The 25148-nt window shown below is 46.0% G+C and overlaps 1 pseudogene across 1 annotated transcript in view; it reads right to left on the reverse strand.

Annotated features, from left to right (window-relative positions):
* Positions 1-25148, reverse strand: part of LOC311111689 (transcription initiation factor TFIID subunit 4-like) — a 91873-nt pseudogene that overhangs the window by 48380 nt on the left and 18345 nt on the right. Inside the window, exons 3-12 of the transcript XR_014615921.1 lie at positions 22788-22937; positions 22145-22267; positions 21230-21319; positions 20253-20450; positions 16554-16626; positions 15681-15802; positions 10545-10714; positions 7550-7680; positions 6422-6547; positions 4029-4085 (exon numbers count right to left, since the gene is read on the reverse strand). The product of XR_014615921.1 is annotated as a transcription initiation factor TFIID subunit 4-like (transcript). The remainder of the gene's footprint in view (positions 1-4028; positions 4086-6421; positions 6548-7549; positions 7681-10544; positions 10715-15680; positions 15803-16553; positions 16627-20252; positions 20451-21229; positions 21320-22144; positions 22268-22787; positions 22938-25148) is intronic.

A 25148-nucleotide genomic window follows, 5' to 3' on the forward strand; every position in this document is an offset into this window, starting at 1 on the left:
CAACACATCCTCACTGCTCCCTTCCAATACACCACACCTGCCTTTACAAACAAATCATGCGCCAACTCAATTTCAACACACATTTCTTGTAACAGGTATATAACACTGTCATTGAAAATGATTTTCGGAGAGCGAGTTGGCAGGATTCTCCACCCGTCCGTCCGTCGCCTGGAAGAGCAGCTCAGCCTCATTATCCTGATGAAATTTGTGCAGATGTGCTGAACGAGGAGCCGCCACCGACAGACTCCCTCTGCAGTAACCACGGTGACACAAACAGCTAGCTCTGTCCCCTTGAGCCAGTCAGGTGATGAAAACCAGAGAGGCACGGGACTGAGAAACGACGACCATTAAGCAAAAAAAGAGAGAAGAGGGGGATGAAAAAACCTAGAAAAAATACTCCCCCTGTAGTGGTGTTGTCCCTGACTGTCGCACTGAACATTACATAAAGTAACAGTTTCAACCCCCCCCCCTCTGCTCCTTCTTAAAATTCTAAAATGAAAATGAGAACGTGCGAGTCCCGCGTTTCTTTCTCAGGAGATAATCTGGCCCCATCCAGATGATGAGCGGCCTGCCACTTAACGGGGAGGAGATCCACTTTGATCACACCGCCCCAGGGCGAACCTATCGCAGCACAGCCTATTACACTGCCTCATTTGCATATGCAGCTAGGGCTTATGGGGAGGCTGAGATCTAGTCTCAAGGTTCTAAACGAATGAACAGAGCCAAGGAAAGGCATCACTTCACCTCACACTGGTGTGGTGGTAGTGTAAGATCTCTTTACAGAGAGTAGAGTGGAGAGGAGAGAATATCACCATTCTAATGTCCATAGCATACCACTTGGAATACATGTCCAATACATTGCTTCATACTAAGTGGTATACAGTATGGACATAGAACTGGAATGTGGCTAAGCAGATCTATGTTGCTAGAGATCTACCATGGTCTACCGTGCCTTCAGAAAGTATTCACACCCCTTGACTTATTCCAGATTCTGTTGTGTTACAGTCTAAATTTAAAATGTATTAAATTGAGATTTTTTTGGTCACTGACCTACACACGATACCCCATAATAATAATAATAATAATAATAATAATAATGTGAAAGTGTAATTATGTTTTTACAATTTTTTACAAATTAATTTAAAATAAAAAGCTGAAATGTCTTGAGTCAATAAGTATTCAACCCTTTCGTTATGGCAAGCCTAAATAAATTCAGGAGTAAACATTGCATGGACTCACTCTTTGTGCAATAATAGTGTTTAACATGATTTTGGAATGACTACCTCATCTCTGTACCTCACACTTATAATTATCTGTAAGGTCCCTCAGTCAAGCGGTGCATTTCATACACAGATTCAACCACAAAGACCAGGGAGGTTTTCCAATGCCTAGCAAAGAAACAAAAAAATTTAAAAAAGCAGACATTGAATATCCCTTTGAGCATGGTGAAGTTATTAATTACACTTTGGATGGTGTATCAATACACCCAGTCACTACAAAGATACAGGCTTCCTTCCTAACTCAGTTGCCAGAGAGGAAGGAAACCGATCAGGGATTTCACCATGAGGCAAATGGTGACTTTAAAACAGTTACAGAGTTTAATGTCTGTGATAGGATAAAGCTGAGAATGAATCAACAACATTGTAGTTACTCCTCAATACTAACCTAATTGACAGAGTGAAAAGAAGGAAGCCTGTACATAATACAAATATTCCAAAACATGCATCCTGTTTGCAACAAGGCACTAAAGTAATACTGCAAAAAATGTGGCAAAGCAATTAACTTTTTGTCCTGAATACAAAATGTTATGTTTGGGGCAAATCCAATACAACACATTTCTGAGTACCACTCTCCATATTTTCAAGCATAGGGGTGGCTGCATCATTTTATGGGTATGTTCGTAATGGTTAAAGACTGGTGAGTTTTTCAGGACAAAAAATAAATGAAATGGAGCTAAGCACAGGCAAAATCCTAGAGGAAAACCTGGTTCAGTCTGCTTTCCACCAGACACTGGGAGATGAATTCACCTTTCAGCAGGACAATAACCTAAACACAAGGCCAAATCTACACTGGAGGTGCTTACCAAGACGACAGTGAATGAGTGGCCGAGTTAATGTTTTGACTTAAATCTACTTGAAAATCTATGGCAAGACCTGAAAATAGCATGGCATGCATATGTCGTCACAGGTTTGTGGAGATCTTTACAATTGCTGTAATAATCTGCGCAACATCTCGAACGGCATTGATCACTTGCACCATGTTTTATGTAATCTCAACTGCAGTCCATGTCGGTTGGTTCTGCTATTAAATGAAGCACAGTGATAACACATTCATCTGTTATATTAATACGAAACAAAATATCTGACATTGTATTCCCTTTTGAACTTTGCTGTGGTTTTAAATGGTTGAAAGCGCAGTGATATACTGTACATTTGGCTAACAACTAAACCAAAAATAAGTTTTTCCATTGGAATTTGCTTGTGTTTTTAGATGGTTGAAAGCATAGTGATAAAACATTGGAAAATCAACTAACTTTTGAAAGAAAATGAAATGGAGTTAAGCACAGGCAACATCCTAGGAGAAAACCTGCTTCAGTTTGCTTTCCACCAAACACTGGGAGATGAATTCACCTTTCAGCAGGACAATAATGTAAAACACAAGGCCAAATATACACTAGAGTTGCTTACCAATAAGACAGTGAATGAGTGGCCGAGTTAAAGTTTTGACTTAAATATACTTGAAAATATATGGCAAGACTTGAAAATGGTTCTCTAGCAATGATCGATAACCAATTTGACAGAGCTTGAAGAATTTTGAAAATAATAATGAGAAAATGTTGCACAATCCAGGTGTGGAAAGCTCTTAGAGACTTACCCAGAAAGACTCACAGCTGTAATCGCTGCGAAAGGTGCTTCTACAATGTATTGACTCATGGGTGTGAATACTTATGTAAATGAGATATTTCTGTATTTAATTTTCAATACATTTGCATTGGGTATTGTGTATTGTGTATTGTGTGTTATTATTGGGTATTGTGTGTAAATAATAAATAAAATAATATGCCATTTAGCAGACGCTTTTATCCAAAGCGACTTACAGTCATGCGTGCATACATTTTTGTGTATGGGTGGTCCCGGGGATCGAACCCACTACCTTGGCGTGTAGATGGATGAGAAAAAAAATCTATTTAATCAATTTTGAATTCAGGCTGTAAGAACAAAATGTGGAATAAGTCAAGGGGTATGAATACTTTCTGAAGACACTGCAGGTGTACAGTGTTGTTGCTCCTACTCTTCCTTTCAATAATCACAAGTCATTATTTGCTCTTCTGGTTTCAACATACTTCAGTACATCAGGTTTTGATTAACATAAACACATACCAACTTCCAGCGTATCCAAACTATTTAACTAAGTTAACAAACCGCAAAGAAGAAGAGTGGTCTACTTTTATTTTTTTTATCCACTGGGGAGTCACATGATCACCATATATACGTTTTTATTTATTTATAAAATTGGGGGACTAAAACAACTCAATTTAACAAATAAGCACAGTCGCTTGCTACTTTTCGAAATGTCCCATTTGTACACCTACAGTGCCAAAGCCATTTCATTGTTTTGAACTAAAATGTATATATAACTGGGACAGTAAACATATTTCTATCAGCTTTTACAATGCAAATGGCTCTACGGAAAGTGCTATGGTGAATATGAAACCTGTACTCACAACACCAATAGGCTCCCCCAATCTATCTCTTTGAAAGAGCCATGCACAATGAACAGCAGTCTCCAAAATGTTATCGGGAGCCAGAAAAGAGAGAGAGAGGAGAATATAGGATATTTGGTGTGGTGTCTCTGTTCTATAGAAACCACTTTTCCAAACGAGGCGGACATCAATCAGCACAAATAATTCCTACAACTTTTTAAGTCAGACCTTTAAATGGCATTACATATGTAGCGAGGCATGAAAAATTAATATGTTGAAGTCTTGGGAAAATGTCAAGGGTAATGATCTCCAGCACAGCGCTTACCTCCTTAGCTTTCTGTTTCAGCCGAGCCTGCTCTGGGTCCTCTTGCCTGGAGCGACTCTGCAGAGTTAAGGGGGGGGGGGGGGGGGGGGGGGAGAACACAGGTTAACAGCTGGTTTAAGGACCCCCTCATCTGTTGCAGCCAGCACAAAAATAGTACAAAATGGGAACAGGATACAAGGTGTCAAGGACATCGTATTCGGATTCATAGAAGTACAATTGAGCGCCTGGGGCCAGTGCCCTTTAAACCTGCGCCAAATCCCGCCGTAAATAAGCTGCTGGAGGGAGATTCTAATCAAAGGAGGTTATTAAAAATTCTGTGCGAGCCAGGGCTGGGAGAATGTGCTCAAACTCAGAAAGTCACAGGCACTGGCACTCTGCCTGTCTGTCCCTCTTTTGTTTCCGGTGCCACTGCTGCGTGTGTGTTTGTGTGTGTGTGTGTGTGTGTATGCGTATCTCTCTAGAGTCAGGACCAGAGTCCACAGTACTGGAGCTCCACTGTAATTAGTCAGTGAGAGCTGAGCTGCCTGTGCTGCTTGTACCTGTCTGTGTGAGATATTAACCACAGGGCTTCTAATTAACCATACAGGGACTCTTCTAAAGGCTCACTGTTAGTGGCACCCTGCCAGATCACCACACTATCACAGTACTAGCCTACTGTAGCTATCAGAGAGGCTATGTACATTTCCTATCAATCTATGAAAGAAAGATAGATACACTGTTGAATGCTCTCGCAGATTTATTGTACAACGTTTTGACCCGTGGGTCTTCGTCTATGCTATGGTAATACAGGCAGCCAACAGTGCCATAGCAATGGGAATAATTCTATAAAAAATGTACTTCCTGTTTAACTAGCATCAATTCATTTAGCTTGAATGAAGGTTAGGGATATGACTAGTAACGGTCCAATGTGTCTTTAACATTGGCTCTCTAAGAGCATGGTCATCCCGGTGGTGTTAGAGACTACTTCATTAATATCTCTGAATGTGATGCTCTTCTACTATAAGCAATCACACGCTATTTGCCTTCAGTGGTGCTGGAAAGCAAGAGTGTAGCTACCCGTGCCCTGGCTCCCTCCCTCCCTCCTTCCCTCACTATCTCATGAACAGAGGCAGTCGTCTTGCCCTACTCCTTGCTAATTGGCTTTAAATATATCAGGCGTTTCACCTACTGGTCGGTATCTCAACTAAAACTAATGCATTTGCCCTCCAGTCGGCCGGAGCATCCCTGAAGACTTGAGTCATATTTTAAATGGACGGAGGAGTGGGAGTGGAGGAGGTGATTATTTTAGTAGGTTCTTATTTAAGAGGTCAAATTATAAAGGGAGCCAGTCTGGGGGGAGAAAACAGGGACACAGATGGACTGTTTACAAAGGGCCATGGTGCCACTGACATGCTTTACATCTCCTCTGTCAGCTCATTATGAACCCCCCCCTGCAAAAAAAACACATTCTATTGGTGGTGACAGAATTTCAACCTTTGCATCATACTGTATGTCTAATGAATTATGTACTTGTCTTCTTTGATAGATTGTATGAAGTATGTGAGAACTTATACAAGTCATTTTACAATCTTATACAAGTTAAGTGTGTGCAAGAAGTGTTTAGACCAGTCTCAACAGCCTGAGTGTGAATGGATTGACACACATGAGTGTGCAGAGACTGCCTAGATGCAAGTCATCCGTTCTGAGACTCTGTAAGGCTCTCTGAGGCTCCCCAGCCCACTACTGTTGAAGCTGGTTCTCCTGAGTACTGAGATGGCTGAAACGACACGCTCTTAGCTCTGGGCGTGTCAGGGGGTATGTGAGGAGGATCAGATCAGAGGAGTGTATAGAGTTCCACAGTGGTTCCTCTGCTTGTTGTGTTTGGGGACAATGAGAGGACAAAGGAGCCCTAGAGCGAGGGGGTGGGAGGGACGGGAGGACACACTGAGGTCACTCTACGGAGGGCGCACTCGGTTTCATCTGTTAGCTTGGGCCTGGGCAGGAACAGAGAACACAACACACTGCCCTAGACACTGACAAGGAACACACACCACAGCACAGCTACACACTACCTTACACACTACCTTACACACTAGTAACACACACCACAGCACAGCTACACACTACCTTACACACTACCTTACAAACTACCTTACACACTACCTTACACACTACCTTACACACTACCTTACACACTAGTAACACACACCACAGCAACAGAGCTACAGTCCCTACACTGGCCTTCATGGTGCATTGGGCAGGATTGGAAATGGGCTAACTGAAACTGGTAAGATTTCAGGGTATTGCTAAATTGGGCTAAAGATCAGGTTTGAATGTGAAAACACTTCCTTGACTGTGTGGTTGTAACTAAAAGGGATATATGTCTTTATAACAAGAAGGTGACTAGGACTTACTTTAGCTGCTTTCAGTAGGATCTCTCTCTCCTGTTCATCCTTCCTCTGCTTCTCGATCCTCTCCAGCTGCTCAAAGAACTTTAGCTGCGACCGCACGTCTGCCGACTGCTCATACCATTCCTCATCCTGCAGAGACAGAGGGGGAGAAAGAAAGAGAGAGAGAGAGAGAGTGTGGATGTAAAATAACTTAAGATCCTTAGAAGATCTCATATTAACCACACGTTTGGATAAACATACTATTCCAACTTTCGACACCTCGTCTCGCTCAACCACCAGTTTGGATAACTAATCACAACTTTTCTTTGTTTACATGCATCACCGCTTCTCGTTGTGTTAAATATGTTGTTCTGCACTTGGGAGGCGGGAAGATGAGACAAGTTTCAGAAGGAAAACAAAGTTTGTGGGTCATCAAAAAGTTAATATGACAATTGTTTATTCCCTGTGTGTTGTCTGTCTCTCTGTTCTCCCCCAACACCCTTTATCAGTTTCTCTCACTCTATCTCTCTCTCTGTGGCGATGTGAGGAGCTGGGTGCAGAGCAGAGCACAGAGTGGAGTGACATCTGAGGGCTTGTCACCACTCTCTCATCCTTCCTCCCGCCTTTGTTCAGAGCTGAGCCTGCACTCCTCTCCTCTTCCGTAACTCAGTTGTGCGCTCTCTTCCAGGCCGCCCGCCCGGTTGGTTTTTTCGCTGATGTCAACAGAGTGGCTTCACAGAGACGAGGAGACTTCACGCTTCTAACACGCCTCATTTACAAACCGCAAAAAAGGCAAAACAAGACAGGGACAGCTGTAGCACCACCACCCCACCGCTCCTCTGCCTCACATACACACAGGAAAACAGCTTTTCAAAGTTGCTATGTTTTTTGCTTTCATTCTTTTACAAGGAGCAGAATTGAATTGACTTCATTGTAAACCAATTAAATGTGGTTACATTGCTATATTCAAGGCTAAATGTTTATGTCACCAATGTTGGTGTGTCAGACAGAGGCCTGAAAAAGATCTATCAGGTATTTTTCAAAGTTTTGAAAAATATGTTTCTGTGGAAACTATGCTATCGTGTTTATCACTTAAGTGTAAAAAGCGCCCACCTCCTCATAGGTATGTCTGTCTCTGGCACGACTACTTACTTTACAGCCATCCATCCTGTGCTGTGCGATGGAGGAGACCTTCTCTAGCACAGTGCGAAGTCGGGACTGGGTGGCGTGGGAGATGAAGGTGACAGCCTCCAAAGGTACCTCTGACACTCCAAACCTCTTAGCTGAGGGTCACACACAGACAGAAGGACTCCAACATTAATATACGCTGATCTCCCCAAATCCTAGTCCGAAAAGGCTTTTCATACTACTGAACCAAGCTGAGCCGAACCAAACCAAGCTGTAATGAGCTGGCCTGGTTACACATCCACCATAGTTGCTGGAACCATGTTAAAAAGGACAAAGAAAAACATCTGAGCCAGGACAGTTTGGTTTAGGTCAGGACAATAGTGTGAAAAAGGTATTTGTTTCATATGATGAATCTCTTTCTAGACGTTTCACAGTTCTAGTGCCATGTTCAGAATAGTATCCAAGTATGAATTACCAGGCTCTTACTCTGCAGTCTTTCGTGTGTAGCTGTAAACAACATTGGCCAACCTTAACTTTAAAGGATCATTTAGACTAGTTTCCTGGCAGTAAACAGTTTAGGAGGTTAGGATCTGTTTTTCTTCCTTTTTAATATGCAGAATGTTCTCTCTGGTACACTTTTAAGTAAACGACACCAATTATTTAAATCAGCCGTACTGTACATACACCTTTTCCCGGTCTAACATCTTGAAAGGATCGAGATCCGTATAAGCCTGATAATTAGTGTGAAAATACAAAAACATTTTCTCTGGGTCGTAAGCGATGTCAAAAGGTAAAATACTAAAGGCTTCCACTCTCCTACAAAATTAGATCTTTAAGGGACCGAGACAAAGAAAGCCAAGTTCTCTATGAAAGAAATACATTCCTCAATTTGTAACTTAGTCCACACCAGCACCTGGCTTAGGACTATAGGAGAGTCTAAACAGCATTGAATTGCTTTAGTGTTCGTTTCCAACAACCTTAACAGGCTTTATTTTTTACTATTGTCATCTGCCCTTAAAAAGAGAAAAGTGAACTTTCTGCACTGAACACGAGTGAGTCTCTTTGGAGTTGCGTGCTTGTGTATGTGTCTCTGCAGAATTGGACCTCTGAGGTACCAGTGCACTATCATTTACTTTGAGATTCTAGAGAACTCCAGCTGTGCGTATGTTCTAGGCCTTGGGAGTCAGGAGGGAGTTGCTGTTTGCAGTTTCACAAATGAAACCGGCCCACGGCTCAAGGACAAGCCTGAAGAACGATTTGGAGAGAGAAGAGAGATAGAAAGAGAGGAGGGGGGTGAGAGGAGAGAGAGATATGGGAAGACAGAAAGAGAAAAAATGAGAAAGAAAGAAAGAATGAATGAAAGAAACAGGGAGAGAGAAACAAGCTCCTCTCCTCCCAATCTGTGTGGACATTCTGAAAGACACAGGGTTCCCTGGTCCTCACTGGGTCTGAATCTACCCTGCCCCGCTGTACATCTCCCTGTCCAGTGGAGGCAGCAGAGAGCAGAGAAGGCAGCATGAAGCAGAGGGGTGAGTCAGGGCTGTGTACCACTGTGTGAGGAGGACCACGTCCCCACTAGCCTCTGATTGAGCCGAGTTGGCAGGCTGGGGAGCCTCCCTTGGTTCTGCTGCCAGCTGAGAGTTCTCCACAGCCCATCACTGACACAACAAAGCCGCCCAAGTGCCACTTCCCCAGCAGGGGGCGCCATGGCCTCCCACCCACCCACCCCCGCACAGCACCAAGCCCCCAGAGCAAGATTTACATTTTTAACCCCCTCTTCCCCAAGGCGACGGGATAACAACCTCACCAAGGTACCGTATAACAGCACATGACCTCTGGGCCTCATTGCCACCGTCACCTTGGATACTTAATTGAGGTAAAACAAGAAGAAACGTCTAAGCACTAAAACTCCCCGTTGTGTTTGAATTCTATTCTACTGTGTGATTTTTAATGCAACGTGTATTCAAGACTTAGTTGTTTATGGTAATATTATTGAATTGCACTTTCACACATTAGGCTTAGACATTTCCGACACAGTGCAAAAAGGCCTGAAGTGTAACAAAGTGCCATTTACCAGTGCCACCATTGAATATGCCTAACAAGAGGCCACTACATTGTAGATACTAGTCTATCACATGGTAAACCCTCAAATAAATTCTAATATAAACAGAGGCTGATTCCACTGGTCCGTGTGTCAACTCACATTCGCAAATAGGACAGTATCTGTATGTGGAGCTCCAATCAAAAGACAGAAGAAGAACAAAATCAAGTCTTGTAACTCTGAACTCTCTTCCTTCAGTCCACAGGACAATCTGACAAGCAGCCTTCAAAAGACAGCCCTATAAAGTATTTATGTCAGGGCCTGGGGTCTAGTAAGTTCAGACAGCCACTGAAGAATTCATTAAAGGAGGTGAAAGAACTGTTAAGTGCACCAAGTTTAAAATGAGGGAGGCCAGAAAGGAGGGTCTGCTCCGACCTGGCCTGCAACATCCCATCAGGGGAAGTATCAAACTGTCTGTCTTTAGTGATGACAGTACAGATGCAGAAACAACAAGGAGAATGAAAGAAAACACAAAGCTAACAGATAGATTTCATCACACACACAGACAGGGGTCTGGCCTATATTTTCTAAACCAGCACAAGTTTGAAGGAACATGATTCTGTTTGGTACACATGTTCAGAAGCAAATGAATAAATTCAAGATAAATCTGAAGATAATAATCACTATGATAAAAATGAAGATCAGCGTCATTGGCAACACTTGATGATTATGATTATGGAATTGTTATTATGGAACTGGCGATAATGCTAACCGTGAAGACAATGATACAGTACATGACTCCACTTCAATTCTCTATAATTTAATGACTTTAAAGACTTACTGTGTATGCAACTTATATTGTTCTATTGCTGTGAACAAGGCCTCATTATCATACACTATATGGGTAGTATTTAGAGGTTTCTCTAGTGAGGGTGTCATCGTGTACTATAATGTACTGTAGTAGTGTACTGGCCGTACCTGTCTCCAGGATGCGTCTGTGTAACAGGCCCGGGTGTAGGAAGGCCTCATCTTTACAGGAGCGGATGTGTGTTCCCACCAGCTCAGAGTTGGTGGCCAGGATACGAGCGCTCTCTTCAGTCAGGTTCACCCCCGCCATGGACGCCACATCGTTAATGTCATCATCATCCCTGGAAACAAATAGATGGAGGATTTATTTCATTAAGGGCTCTACAGATGTAGTTTTTAAAAGGCTTCTAATGTTGACATTTCCACTTAGAAATGTCAGACTTGATTTGCCCTAATGAAAAATGTATCAACCCCTACAAAAATGTAAATTAATTATAATCCACATAATAACTAACATTTCCTGTTGCTGCAGGACTTTTTTCCTGCTGTAGCAAACTGGCTCAAATTAAGATCCTACATCTGTACATTAGCTCTTACAACAATGTCTGTGTAAAACAATAATATATGGCTCCTTTTTACAGTATTAGTTTGCATGTCCCTATAGACAATTACAGAGCTGTTCCTGTGGAAAACTGACTCGGATTTTCTCATTTCATTCAAGGTGCAATCATACAAGGAATGTAGTGTATGCACTTGCATTGTTATGATGTTGATTCAGTGTATAAGTTGGTCATAATAATACACTATTTTAATAGGTTTTATTCCATCCAGAGTCAGCATATAGTAGGATTGACAATGTTTGGATGGTGGGGAGCTGGGTAAGGATGCTCAGGAGGATTGGAGCTGCTGTGTGATGAATCTGGCAATATACTAATATCAACAAACACTGTTTACAGACCACTCTGCTGAGAACAGCAATATCCTCCAGTACTAGTCCAGTGGAAATATCCACCACCATTTTGATTCACAACACGGGCTGGCTTCTCAATACATTGTTCATTTTCTTACATATTAGTATTTTTTGAATTCATACGTAGGTTTGGATCAGTAAAATGTATTAGATATTGTGTTTGAGATAAACAGTAACCAGGGGATAAAGGACCAAGAACAGGGGAGTGTGCTGTGGCTGGCAATGCCCTGAACTGATCAGCCATGGAAACACTGCCTCCCTCCATCGTCCACTGGGCTGGCGGAACCACTGAGTGGCGGTGACAGAGGGCACAGAGAACCACAGAACACACACAGGGCAGCCGCTCACACCCTCCCTCGCCCGTTCCTTTGCCTCCCCTCTAAAGTAATTGGCGTTCGCACCGCCGCCGCCGGTTCCGACCGACAAGAGGTTACGTGTTGCGGGGGCCATGCACGTTGATGCTGCCTTGCTCTCTCTGCCCGCCGCGGGCAGGCGCCCGTGTGTGGGAACACATCGTCATCGTCAGCGGCAGGCATCGCACCCCGCTGATGTCTTCCTGTTCCTCTGTAAGGCCATGAGCACCTATATGAGTCCTGACATCCCGGCAGGAGGTTGACAAAGACGATTAGAGCTCCTCCCAGCACCAAGAGATCTCACTAGAGTAACTAACCCTCTACTCACCCTGCCAGTCCCAGTCCTACTCTCTCTGAGTCTAATAATAATAATAAACCTCCATGTAGAATCTACCCAACAACACTTTGATGATACAGGAGATTCCAGTATGTTATCATTATATATCTCCCCTCCTACTGTAGGCTATGCACCTTCATCTTCACCACTGTCATCTTCATCATCATCAACACCCAACACCCTGGCCTCCTAACCTTATTATCCATTATATAAATATACCTTACATAAATCATCATATGTAATGATGATTAACACATAAAGTTACACAACACAGCTAGTGGACATGGTCATGCTATGTTGCTATGCAAATAACTCCATTATTCCTGTTTCTTAATAGCACAGCTAGATGTATCCTGTGTTGGGGTGGGGAACTACAATCAAATGGGAACGCAAGACACGGCTGACATTAAAAGGAGGGAATTAGATATGAAATGCACAAAAACAACAAAAAGACTCCTGAACGAATGTACAGTACCTTCTCCTCTCACTAATAAAGGCGAGGTGTAATTAGGTTCCACTGTGGAGGAATAGATGCCTCTCAATGATTTTGCTGCTGGCCATGACACCCAGAGCAACATGAATACATATGCATGTACTTTCCATATCAAGCCTGGATGGGAGAGAGGGCACGCCATAGGTGGCGAGTTGGATTGCTCTGCCATTTAGAAGGAGCATGTGTTTGCATGTGGCGTGTGTGGAATGGGGGCATCCAGTCAGGGAAGATCCAGAATCCAGGGCTAGACAGGGATTGTCTCTGATACCTCCCCCAAGAGAGTGCCCCCTGTGCCCAAGGAGGGGTCGTCAACCGAGCCATCTGAGTGGCTAACATCCCTGAGACCCCTCCATGTAGCTAGTCATACCTCACAGTGAGTGAGACACACACACAGTCACACACACAGGCACAGGCCACTGCAGCTTCCTTAGTTCCTCAATGTGCACTACAGCCTGTCGCTTTAGACAATGCTCACTGCTGCCAACATGTACCAAAGTCAGAGTACTGTAGTTTAAGCACGTTCCCTCTCTGTGTGTCTGGCTGGTCTGGACTGGACGTGAACGAGCTGGATGGGGAGACAGGGACTGGGGTGGAGGGACGTATGCCCCAGACCAGACACAGAGTGGAGGGGCAGGAGGATTTGGGGGAATGATGGTGAGCTCACCGCTGGCATTGGGCTGAGGGGGCTGAGGTCTGAGATGGCTGAGAACTGGGGGGTGAGGGCCGGGTGTGATTAAAGCGGATGTTGGGTGTTTACAGAAAGCAGGAGGGAGAGACCAGCTGCTTCCACTCAGCACTGTAAAACTACACTGTTGCTGCTTGTCTGTCTGTCAGTCTGTCTGTGGTCACCAAAGCAGAGCACACTCTGAACTCACCAGGAACCCCACAAGCCCTGTGGTCTGAACACAACACAACACATCACAACACAGCACATCACAACACAGCACAACAGATACATAAATACATAAATTGACATATGGTCAAGGTGGAGACATTAGAGGGGTTATGCCTAGTTGATTCTACTTGGACCATGTTTGACTGGTTATAAGCTGAATCTCTGAGATCATAGTCTATTCAACCCCTATCTAATTAGCTATTCAACACTTGCATTATATTCTTCGCAAAGGGAAACAATACAAATTTGATGTTACACAAAACACAATCTACATAGCACAACACTGGGGAGTGGAAGGAGGGGGGAGTATTTAAGATCAAACACAGGAAACAGAAAAAAACAAAAATGCCTACAGTACAATCTCAGTATCATCACTATTTTAAGGAGGGGGGAGACTCCCTTATCCCTCCCCATTTCTGGACTATTGCCACCCGTGCTGAAAGGGAGTTGCTGAGAGTGCTCTGAGGGGAGAGGATATACACTCGCCACAGGGCTCTGTTCCAACATGCTCTTATGTCCTCAGGAGGGGAAGTATAGCGCTAGATACAGCCCTGCCCTACCAGGGACTACTACACTACACTACACTACACAGCCAGAAAACAGGGATTCCCAATCCATGTCAACATGCAGAGTAGAGGGGGGGTGTTGCTGGACGAGGTTAAATGCATGCTGGTGAGGATATATTAACCTATTTGATTGAGCTGACATGAAACAAGTGTGTGGCCTATGTACTGTATGGTTAGCCAATATAGTGCACTGCTGGGGCAGGGAGGCAATGCGTGGCTTGAGTAAACACGGAGGCAGAAGCACCAGAGGGAAAAGGTTGTCAGTAACAAGCAGGCCTGACAGCTTAATTATCAAGGCCACTAAAGATTTATTGGTTTATCAATCAGGGCCCGGGGCAGCTACTTTCCCCTCAGGAAGGGAGGCCATTACCATGAACCCGGTGGCCTGTGTGACCCAGACTACTATGGGCACGGAGCCAGTGGTGTAAAGTAACTAAGTACAAATATTTTGAAGTACTACTTAAGTATTTTTTGGGGGGTATCTGTACTTTTTACAACTTTCACTCACCTACATTCCTAAAAAAATAATGTACTTTTTACTCCATACATTTTCCCTGACACCCAAAAGTACTCGTTACATTTTGAATACTTAGCAGGACAGGAAAATGTACATACATACGCACGTACACACAAACAGAGATATGAGCGCAATCACGCATGTACACACACATATGCACCTATACTTATAGGTTAGATTGTAAAGATCATTTTTCATGAAGATTTTTTTACAAAGATGAAACGAGCTCAAGAACCTGGAGGTAGGGTGGGGGCAACCATAAACATCTATATTAACGGGGGGAAACACAAGTGTAGACTACATTGTGCCATTTTATTTTGAAAAGGGTCATTAGCTAGTGTTTATCCATGTACATGGTTTCAATAATGACTTGTTCCTGCTTAACTTTTAGTAGTTTATTATCATTCCTACCAATGAGTTGTAACAGGAATCCAGAGCATTGATGAGTGTGAATTACTCTGAATTATCTATTGGCTGGGAGAGAGAGTGTTGTTATGTGATAGACAAAGCAAAAGGAGAGAGAGAGAGATAGAGAGATAGAGAGAGAGAGAGAGAGAGAGAGAGAGAGAGAGAGAGAGAGAGAGAGAGAGAGAGAGAGACAGACAGAGACAGAGACAGAGACAGAGACAGAGACAGAGAGAGACAGAGACAGAGAGAGAGAGAGAGAGAGAGAGAGAGAGAGAGAGAGACAGAGAGAGAGAGAGAGAGAGAGAGAGAGAGAGAGAGAGAGAGAGAGAGAGAGAGAGAGAGAGAGAGACAGACAGACAGACAGACAGACAGACAGACAGACAGACAGACAGACAGACAGAGACATAGATAGTGAGACAGAGAGAGAGAGAGAGAGAGAGAGAGAGAGAGAGAGAGAGAGAGAGAGAGAGAGAGAGACAGAGACAGAGAGACAGAGAGACAGAGAGCAAGAGCGAGAGAGACAGAGAGAGCGAGAGAGAGAGAGAGAGCGAGAGAGACAGACAGACAGACAGAGAGAGCAAGAGCGAGAGCGAGAGTCAGGCAGATGACAGGATGAAAACTCATGGCCCTTAGCTGAGAGTGTAGCCTGTAGTCATCCAAGTTATCTTGGTGAAATGCTGCCCCCATGTGCTGGCTGTCCATAACACTCAGTAAGACTCTCTTTCTCTCTTCTCCTCCCTCTCTTCTTTTCCTCCCTCTTCTCTCTACCTGAAGAGGTGCACAGAACCAGCGTTTTGTACCTCAGCTTGTTTTCTGATTTCCAGAGCCCTTAACGGCAAAGCCCACAGGACTTTTGCCTGCTTGGAACGTGGCCCCCTTGCCGACCGTGCCTGGGAAACTAAACACACACACACACACACACTCAGAGTAATATTATTATGAGCTGTCCCCTCGTATTATCGTCAAACCTGCTCCTGTCTGAAGACTTTCTTTAACCATTCTGTCACACTGGGAGAGAAGAGGGAGACCAGGGGAGACAGAGGAGCAGTATTACAACGTAGGCAGCTCTCACCAGGTTTGTATAGACAACATCATTCTGTCAATATCACTGCGCTTCACCGGTTCTCCTTACACTCCAAAACCGCATCCTGCTTGGAGACACGTTTCGGAGAGGCACAAGGACTGCCAGAGTGAAGTTAAACTTGATTTTAACAGCAGGTTCCTAGCCAAGAGGCACAAAGTATTTTTAGAAACTTTCCCCGCATTACAATTTATGGGCATAAAACAACATACATATCTTTCACTGCAGGCAATCTGAGGAAGGGGCAAATCAAATTTGTATGCACCTCTGATCACACACACGCACAAATATGAGAACACACCCACACTTTGGGGACTAGTATGGTATTTAGGGGATTTTTCAGGGCTTGCTGCTTCAGTGTGTTCAGTCAGTGTTTGTGAATCAGTGTGAGATGGTAGCAGTGTAAATGTTTGATGAAAGGATTAACAGGGTAGAGCAGGATTGGAAACACCTGTTCTCAGCTCTCCTATCTGTCTGTTCAGATCCTTTGGTGTGAGATAAGGATTCTCTGAAGTACCATATGAAATATGTAACATGTAATGGAGAGACGCTGTGGTCACCTTGTGTTCTTAATGGGGTGATCACCATGGGCATCCTGACCTGGCAACCAGCAGTGCCTACTTGCTTGATACCCTGAGGGGGGGAGAGAGAGAGAGAGAGAGAGAGAGAGAGAGAGAGAGAGAGAGAGAGAGAGAGGGGGGGGGGAGAAGAAGAAAAATGGTAAATACAATTTAGACAGTTGACCAAATCAATGAAAAGCAGGTCTTGTGACGTTTCAATTGATTGATCCCGATTAATTTTGACATTAAAAAAGGTATCGCTGTACGGGGAGTGAGGAATGGGCCAGTGTGTGTGTGTCGGCATAAAACAACGGGAGGAGGAAGAGGAGGAACAGCAGAGTGAAAAAGTAGAGACAGAGAGAAGAGAAGAGAAGAGAAGAGAAGAGAAGAGAGAGAGAAGAGAAGAGAAGAGAAGAGAAGAGAAGAGAAGAGAAGAGAAGAGAAGAGAAGAGAAGAGACAAGGAGAGGAGAGGAGAGGAGAGGAGAGAGGAGAGGAGAGGAGAGGAGAGGAGAGGAGAGGAGAGGAGAGGAGAGGAGAGGAGAGGAGAAAAGAGGAGAAAAGAAGAGAGGAGAGGAGAGGAGAGGAGAAAAGAGGAGAGGAGAGGAGAGGAGAAAAGAGGAGAGGAGAGGAGAAAAGAGGAGAGGAGAGGAGAGGAGAAAAGAGGAGAGGAGAGGAGAGGAGAGGAGAAAAGAGGAGAGGAGAAAAGAGGAGAGGAGAGGAGAGGAGAGGAGAGGGGGGCTGCTTCTGCGCTAATAGAGCCACTTCCTTCCTAGCATGCAGCCTAGCCGTGGGACAGGCCTGAGGCCCAGCCATCCATTCACACCAGTTTGCTTCTCGCTGCATATTTTTTAGCCTTGTTTTCCATTCCCTGACACATGCTATATTACTGTTCAAGGCTTGAAAAAGATAGGGGCCATTTCTCCCAGAGATCCACTGCAGGGCCTCAAAGAGGAAAATACATTCAGCAGCCAGAATAGAAAAGGTAGCACCTCTGGCGGACCAACAACACAGTTTGAGAAAATCACAGGTAAGTTCCAAAATAAAAAATTGGGAACTTTCTCTGGGGTTGTTTTAGGAGCACACTATAAAGAACATACAGGGTTCCCTGGTTCCAAAACCAGAAGCAAGTTTTAGCTTCAGACTGGTGTTATACCAGGGGCTATAGTCTAGTGATTACAACTGCTTTGAATGTCAGACCTTTGGTGATTGAGTTGACACTGGATCAGTCCAGCCAATAGTCTGGTGGGAAAGCAGAACGCTGGCTGAGCAGTGTGTGTCTCAAATCAAATCAAATCAAATCACATTTTATTGGCCACATGCGCCGAATACAACAGGTGCAGACATTACAGTGAAATGCTTACTTACAGCCCTTAACCAACAGTGCATTTCTTTTTAATAAAAAAGTAAAATAAAACAACAACAAAAAAGTGTTGAGAAAAAAAGAGCAGAAGTAAAATAAAATAACAGTAGGGAGGCTATATATACAGAGGGGTACCGGTGCAGAGTCAATGTGCGGGGGCACCGGCTAGTTGAGGTAGTTGAAGTAATATGTACATGTGGGTAGAGTTAAAGTGACTATGCATAAATAATTAACAGAGTAGCAGCAGCGTAAAAAGATTGGGTGGGGGGGCAGTGCAAATAGTCCGGGTAGCCATGATTAGCTGTTCAGGAGTCTTATGGCTTGGGGGTAGAAGCTGTTGAGAAGTCTTTTGGACCTAGACTTGGCACTCCGGTACCGCTTGCCGTGCGGTAGCAGAGAGAACAGTCTATGACTAGGGTGGCTGGAGTCTTTGACAATTTTGAGGGCCTTCCTCTGACACCGCCTGGTATAGAGGTCCTGGATGACAATTGCCATACCAGGTGGTGATGCGGTTGGAGGCCAAGCAGTTGCCATACCAGGTGGTGATGCAACCAGTCAGGATGCTCTCGATGGTGCAGCTGTAGAATTTTTTGAGGATCTGAGGACCCATGCCAAATCTTTTCAGTCTCCTGAGGGGGAATAGGCTTTGTCGTGCCCTCTTCACGACTGTCTTGGTGTGTTTGGACACCAAGGAACTTGAAGCTCTCAACATGTTCCACTACAGCCCCGTCGATGAGAATGGGGGCGTGCTCAGTCCTCTTTTTTTTCCTGTAGTCCACAATCATCTCCTTTGTCTTGGTCACGTTGAGGGAGAGGTTGTTATCCTGGCACCACACGGCCAGGTCTCTGACCTCCTCCCTATAGGCTGTCTCATCGTTGTCGGTGATCAGGCCTACCACTGTTGTGTCGTCGGCAAACTTAATGATGGTGTTGGAGTCGTGCCTGGCCATGCAGTCATGGGTGAACAGGGAGTACAGGAGGGGACTGAGAACGCACCCCTGAGGGGCCCCCGTGTTGAGGATCAGTGTGGCAGATGTGTTGTTACCTACCCTTACCACCTGGGGGCTGCCCGTCAGGAAGTCCAGGATCCAGTTGCAGAGGGAGGTGTTTAGTCCCAGGATCCTTAGCTTAGTGATGAGCTTTGAGGGCACTATGGTGTTGAATGCTGGTCTCTGTGTGTGTGTGTGTGTATGTGTGTGTGTGTGTGTGTGTGTCTCTGTGTGTGTGTGTATGTGTGTGTGTGTGTGTGTGTGTGTGTGTGTGTGTGTGTGTGTGTGTGTGTGTGTGTGTGTGTGTGTGTGTGTGTGTGCGTCTGTGTGTGTGTGTGTGTGTGTGTGTGTGTGTGTGTGTGTGTGTGTGTGTGTGTGTGTGTGTGTGTGTGTGTGCGCACGTGCGCGTGTGTGTAGGCTGGCAGAGCAGAGACAGAGTCCGTCTCCTCTCCTCTGTGACTGTGCTCCAATCCAGTAACTGTTGTCCAGCTGCAGCCACACAGCAGTTCTCTCACTGACCCAGCTATGACCTAGTTACCTCCCCTCACCCACGACCCTCCCAACCAGCAGCAGCAGATGAGCGCCGCGGAGGGCACCACTACCACCACCACCCAGCGTTGTGCCCCAGCCCAGGCTACCCTGCCAGTCTGTCCTCAGAGAGAGGGGATGTCCCCGCCAGCATCGGATGCCAGCGGGCTCTGACCTTGGGTAGTCTCCATGGAGGCCTCTCCTCTGTGAGCCAGCACAGCGCTCCATTGACTCACATGTGTATACACACACACCGCTGGACACAGGCATAGCCTCACACACACGCAGACGCACGCACCGAACGTAAACACACACACACAAACACATACACTCACAGGCCCCATGGGAGTGCACTGCTACAGCCCCGTGGCCAGCTGCCTTGGCTAAGCCTCTGTATGGTCTGTGTTGTGCTGGCCTAGCCTGTCAGTGAAGCTGCAGCAGCCCACTGGAACACATTCAGCTCTGTCTCAGTCTCTGAGCCCTGGGGCCTGGGGAACCTTACTCATCTCTCCTTTGGTGCTTAGGTACATACCAAGACAAATGACCTTGGATTTAGTGAAGTCGCGGTCAAAACTCTGGAAATATGGAAATCTTGAACAAACACTTATTTACCCCACTGATAAGTAAGTATCAGAGTATTACAGTATCATCAACCTTAACAACAGAACTGTGGCCAAAACGTTTTCTATTTGTTCTAACACTTCCACAGGGAGTCATAACCAGGGGAGTCATCTATGGTTGGTCCAGTTGACTGTGGCTGATCTCTGTGACTGTAAGTGCAAGTGTAGAGACAGCTAAGACTGTGAGTGTACTGTACGTACCAGGGCAGCTGTGTGTCCCTGGGCCCCGGCACTAGCCCCCATGGTGCTGACGCTGTTGGGGAGGCGGCTGCGGACAGCTGGGCCAGCCATGATGGCAGGGCTGGTGCCTGTGGTGGGGGCGGCTTTGGCCTGCGGCAGAGGCTGGATCAGGGAATGCTGAATGTTGAGCAGAGACAGCCGCAGGGCCGGGAGGCTTTTCTGTCGACGGGCAGATCACACACAACAACAGGATTTTTACAATAATGAACGTACGGTAATAGAGATTAGTTTACATCTGAATTACAGTAACACAGAATTGGAGGGCATTAACATACATACTAAAAACAAGCCATTAAATGTTTGTTTTTTATTCTTAATTATCAAATGCAAGTTATTATAAAATTGTTGTAGAAATATAGATATCATTATATCAAATAAATCTCCCAAATGGTGAAGATTAAAATGACGTGTACTATACTTGACATGTATGCACAATGGACAAGTGCTCATCCATTAGCGTAACATTTAGGACGAACACTCTAGCAGAAGACCTGAAAAATGTATGTTTGGTCTGTGGTATATTTTGACGTAAACGTCCTAACATTGCATGACAACATGACTGTGTTTGTGGCTGGCTGGCTCTGCGTTGGCTCTGCGGAGGGAGGGCTGGGTGGCAGTGGCATGATGTGACACTCATCACGGATGGCTGGAGAGACCTGCTGGCTACTGGCAGGGACAGCTGTAGGGGCCACTGTCACACACAGTCTGGAGCCAGGCCAGGGGAGCGGCCCCTGCCCGGGTCACATGGGCTGGCCTCTCCACTGCCACTCTGGCTGTTTTACCTTCTCCACCTTTCTCCTGAAGTGTACACTTGCACACTTTCTTATATGGATTTTACAATGGTGGAAACTCCCTCCAGACAATGTTTTCACCAACCTTTGCTTTTAAATCCATGACGGGGAGTGTGCAAACGTAGCCTGAGTAGCTACAGTACAAACCTTGAGGAAGGGGACCAGGTAGGGCTGAGGAGACGACTTGAGCTCTGACTGCAGTCTGTTGGTGAACTCCTCAGGCTCAATCTTAGCATCCTGTGAGGGGGAGAAGAGAGGGAGGTTTATTAAACCCGTCAGCTCCTTGCTATGTGATGTGACACACTTGTACAACAGAGAACAGAGCATATGATTGAAGCGATGTGCAATGTGATTTCTGAACACATTGAGATGAGGTGAAATCATATTATCATAAATATTAACATCCCCCTGGGATACATTTACATTACATTTTAGTCATTTAGCAGACGCTCTTATTCAGAGCGTCTTACAGTTAGTGAGTGCATACATTTTCATACTGGCCCCCCGTGGGAAACGAACCCACAACCCTGGCATTGCAAGCGCCATGCTCTACCAACTGAGCTACAGGGGACCTATACATCCCATTAACAACTCTGAATAAATAATATCCTAAACAACAGCATCACTATGGATCATGTAAGAGTTTTATGCTGCCATCTACAGATACATTATATCACACAACCTGTCTATGTCAGAAATATTATTCCTGCACGCTTAGAAAAAAGGGTTCCATAGGAGAACCCTTTTTGATTCCAGGTAGAACCCTTTTTCGTTCCAGGTAGAACTCTTTTGGGTTCCATGTAGAACCCTCTGTGTAAAAGGTTCTACCGAGAAGCAAAGGGTTCTACCTGGAACCAAAAAGGGTCTTCAAAGGGTTCTCCTATGGGGACAGCCAAAGAACCCTTTTAGGTTCTAGATAGCACCTTTTTTCTAAGAGTGTAGGGAAAAGAAAGCAGTATTCCATGTTTCTCTGTTGATAAGACAGTAATGTAGAGGTTATGTAATGAGGTAATGCAGAGGTAATGTAGAGGTAATGTAATGAGGTAAGGTAGTGAGACTCACCAGTAGATCCTGGACCAGTGACTTGACATTTCTGGAGGTCTCAGGTGACGGAGAGTTGTGGGAAGCCAGCTTTATCAGGGTGGCCAAGAAGTTCTTACACTTCTTCACATTCTCCTGCATCTCCTAGGAAATGGCAAATTCAGTACACATGTAAAGATACGATAAAAAAAAATATATATATTTTACCTTTATTCAGTTAAGAACAAATTCTTATTTACAATGACGGCCTACACCGGCCAAACCCGGACGACGCTGGGGCAATTGTGCGCCGCCCTATGGGACTCCCAAACACGGCCGGTTGTGATACAGCCTGGAATCGAGGCGTCACTACAGACCCCCTGGTTCAAGCACTGAGATGCAGTGCCTTAGACCGCTGCGCCACTCGGGAGCCCAATATCAATAAATATGTAGGACACTTTTTTATCTTTCAGTGTTTGGGGATCGGAGAGGACACCGGGGAAGAGTGTGTGAGTGTATGTACATGTGTTTGTGTGTGAGGCTATGCCCACTATGCCCAGCTGTGTGAGGCCATGGCCATGGCGGTGACACAGCCAGCCTGCTGGCAGCTGTGACAGCACTGGGGCTTGAGGAGCCTAACCAGCCCAGCGGAGCCCGGCAGACTGGTGCAGAGCAGAGTACAGACCTGGGAGATGACAGAGGCTCCACTGGTCTGCGGTGGCAGGGCTGGCTGCGAGGCGGCCTGGGCCCCAGCCTGGACCTGGGCCTGGGGGGCCATCACCACGGGGGCCTGCTGGGGAGCCGTCACTGCCACGGTCAGCGCCATGGGGCCCTTCTGGAAGAGCAAGGAGCAGACAGAGAGATAAACAGGACGTGAAGGGAGCTTCCAGCAAGGCCACAGAGAACAGGAGAGAAACAGGACGGCGCTCCTGTCACATCGGGTGTCCTGACTTCTGTGGACATTGCTTAACAGAGAGGAGGGGAGGAGAGGGGACTGGGGGACATTCAAGCAAAACAGCTCCTCCCAATAATGATGCACCTGACTAGAAAACCCTAAACATACCAGTAATCCCCCACCCGTGTCCCCCCACTGGTCTTGGCCAAAACTATGTGAAGTGACAGCAATACACAAATCATTCAATTTTGACCGAATATATCATTCAATAATGAACTCTCTAGGGGTTAGATGGGATGTGCCCAGATTAGATAAACTTTTAGGCTTGTGTTGGTAAAGAGGTGAGGAAGATGATGAAGGGATGGAGGAATGGGTAGAGGAGGAGGGTCTGAGAGGGATGGAAGGATGGAGAGATCGGAAGTTCTGTAGTAGAGAGTCTGCTCACAGAAGGTGGCGCAGGGGAGGAGGAGATCTGGAGGACAGGACTAGGAGTGGGAGAGGGAGACTGCACCATCTTGGCCTGGACAGGAGGAGGACATGGCCGAATAGCCTGAGAGGACACAGGAGACTGCAGAAAATAAACAGAGAGAAAGAAAGAGAAAGAAAAAGAGAGACAGGGTCAGTGCAGGAGGAGGGGCAGGTTAGACAGGGTCAGTGCAGGAGGAGGGGCAGGTTAGACAGGGTCAGTGCAGGAGGAGGGGCAGGTTAGACAGGGTCAGTGCAGGAGGAAGGGCAGGTGAGACAGGGTCAGTGCAGGAGGAAGGGCAGGTGAGACAGGGTCAGTGGAGGAGGAGGGGCAGGTGAGACAGGGTCAGTGGAGGAGGAGGGGCAGGTGAGACAGGGTCAGTGCAGGAGGTGTAGCAGGTGAGACAGGGTCAGTGCAGGAGGAGGGGCAGGTTAGACAGGGTCAGTGCAGGAGGAGGGGAAGGTGAGACAGGGTCAGTGCAGGAGGAGGGGCAGGTGAGACAGGGTCAGTGCAGGAGGAGGGGCAGGTGAGACAGGGTCAGTGGAGGAGGAGGGGCAGGTGAGACAGGGTCAGTGCAGGAGGTGTAGCAGGTGAGACAGGGTCAGTGCAGGAGGAGGGGCAGGTTAGACAGGGTCAGTGCAGGAGGAGGGGCAGGTGAGACAGGGTCAGTGCAGGAGGAGGGGCAGGTGAGACAGGGTCAGTGCAGGAGGAGGGGCAGGTGAGACAGGGTCAGTGCAGGAGGAGGGGCAGGTGAGACAGGGTCAGTGCAGGAGGAAGGGCAGGTGAGACAGGGTCAGTGGAGGAGGAGGGGCAGGTGAGACAGGGTCAGTGCAGGAGGAGGGGCAGGTGAGACAGGGTCAGTGCAGGAGGAGGGGCAGGTGAGACAGGGTCAGTGCAGGAGGGGCAGGTGAGACAGGGTCCGTGCAGGAGGAGGGACAGAGCGAGAGGGGACAGAGAGAGAGGGGACAGAGAGAGAGGGGACAGAGAGAGAGGGGACAGAGAGAGAGGGGACAGAGAGAGAGGGGACAGAGAGAGAGGGGACAGAGAGAGAGGGGACAGAGAGAAAACACAAAAGCAACATGACTTCAAGATGAGGAGAAGGAGAAGTGCAACATGCCCTGAAGACGTGGAAGAGAAAGGTCATTATAGTAGGAAGTGACAGTAAATCACTGTGGATCCACAGGATGAAACAGAGAGGATCTGATCTGATCCAGAGAGGAACAGAAGAGATAATACTGTGATGCTGATGCCAAGGGTGAGGTACAATAACACTATTCAATGGGAAGGACTAAATAAGTTATTCTAATGCAATGAGGGTCCCAACTAATATGAATGAATCAGTGTCCTTTGCTTGCTAATGTGCAAACTTGCTTTTTTGCCATATCGGTATGAAATATCTGTTATTGTTTCAGCCAAGAATCAATCCTATATTGGTACATCTCTACAATGTGTAATGACTCATCACTGCACAGTCCTTTACTGGACAATCCAGATTATTGTACCCACTGTGTCACGACAGAAGCCTCTCTTCACAGCATCAGGGCAGACAGTGAGAGGGAGAATGGGCACTAAGTAACACAGTACCATGATGGGGATGGGCACTAAGTAACACAGTACCATGCTGGTGGGAGGGCTGGGCACTAAGTAACACAGTACCATGATGGTGGGAGGGCTGGGGCTGGGCA

Source organism: Coregonus lavaretus (assembly GCF_964263955.1).
Source record: "Coregonus lavaretus genome assembly, chromosome: 37".
NCBI classification, from domain to species: Eukaryota; Metazoa; Chordata; class Actinopteri; order Salmoniformes; family Salmonidae; genus Coregonus; species Coregonus lavaretus.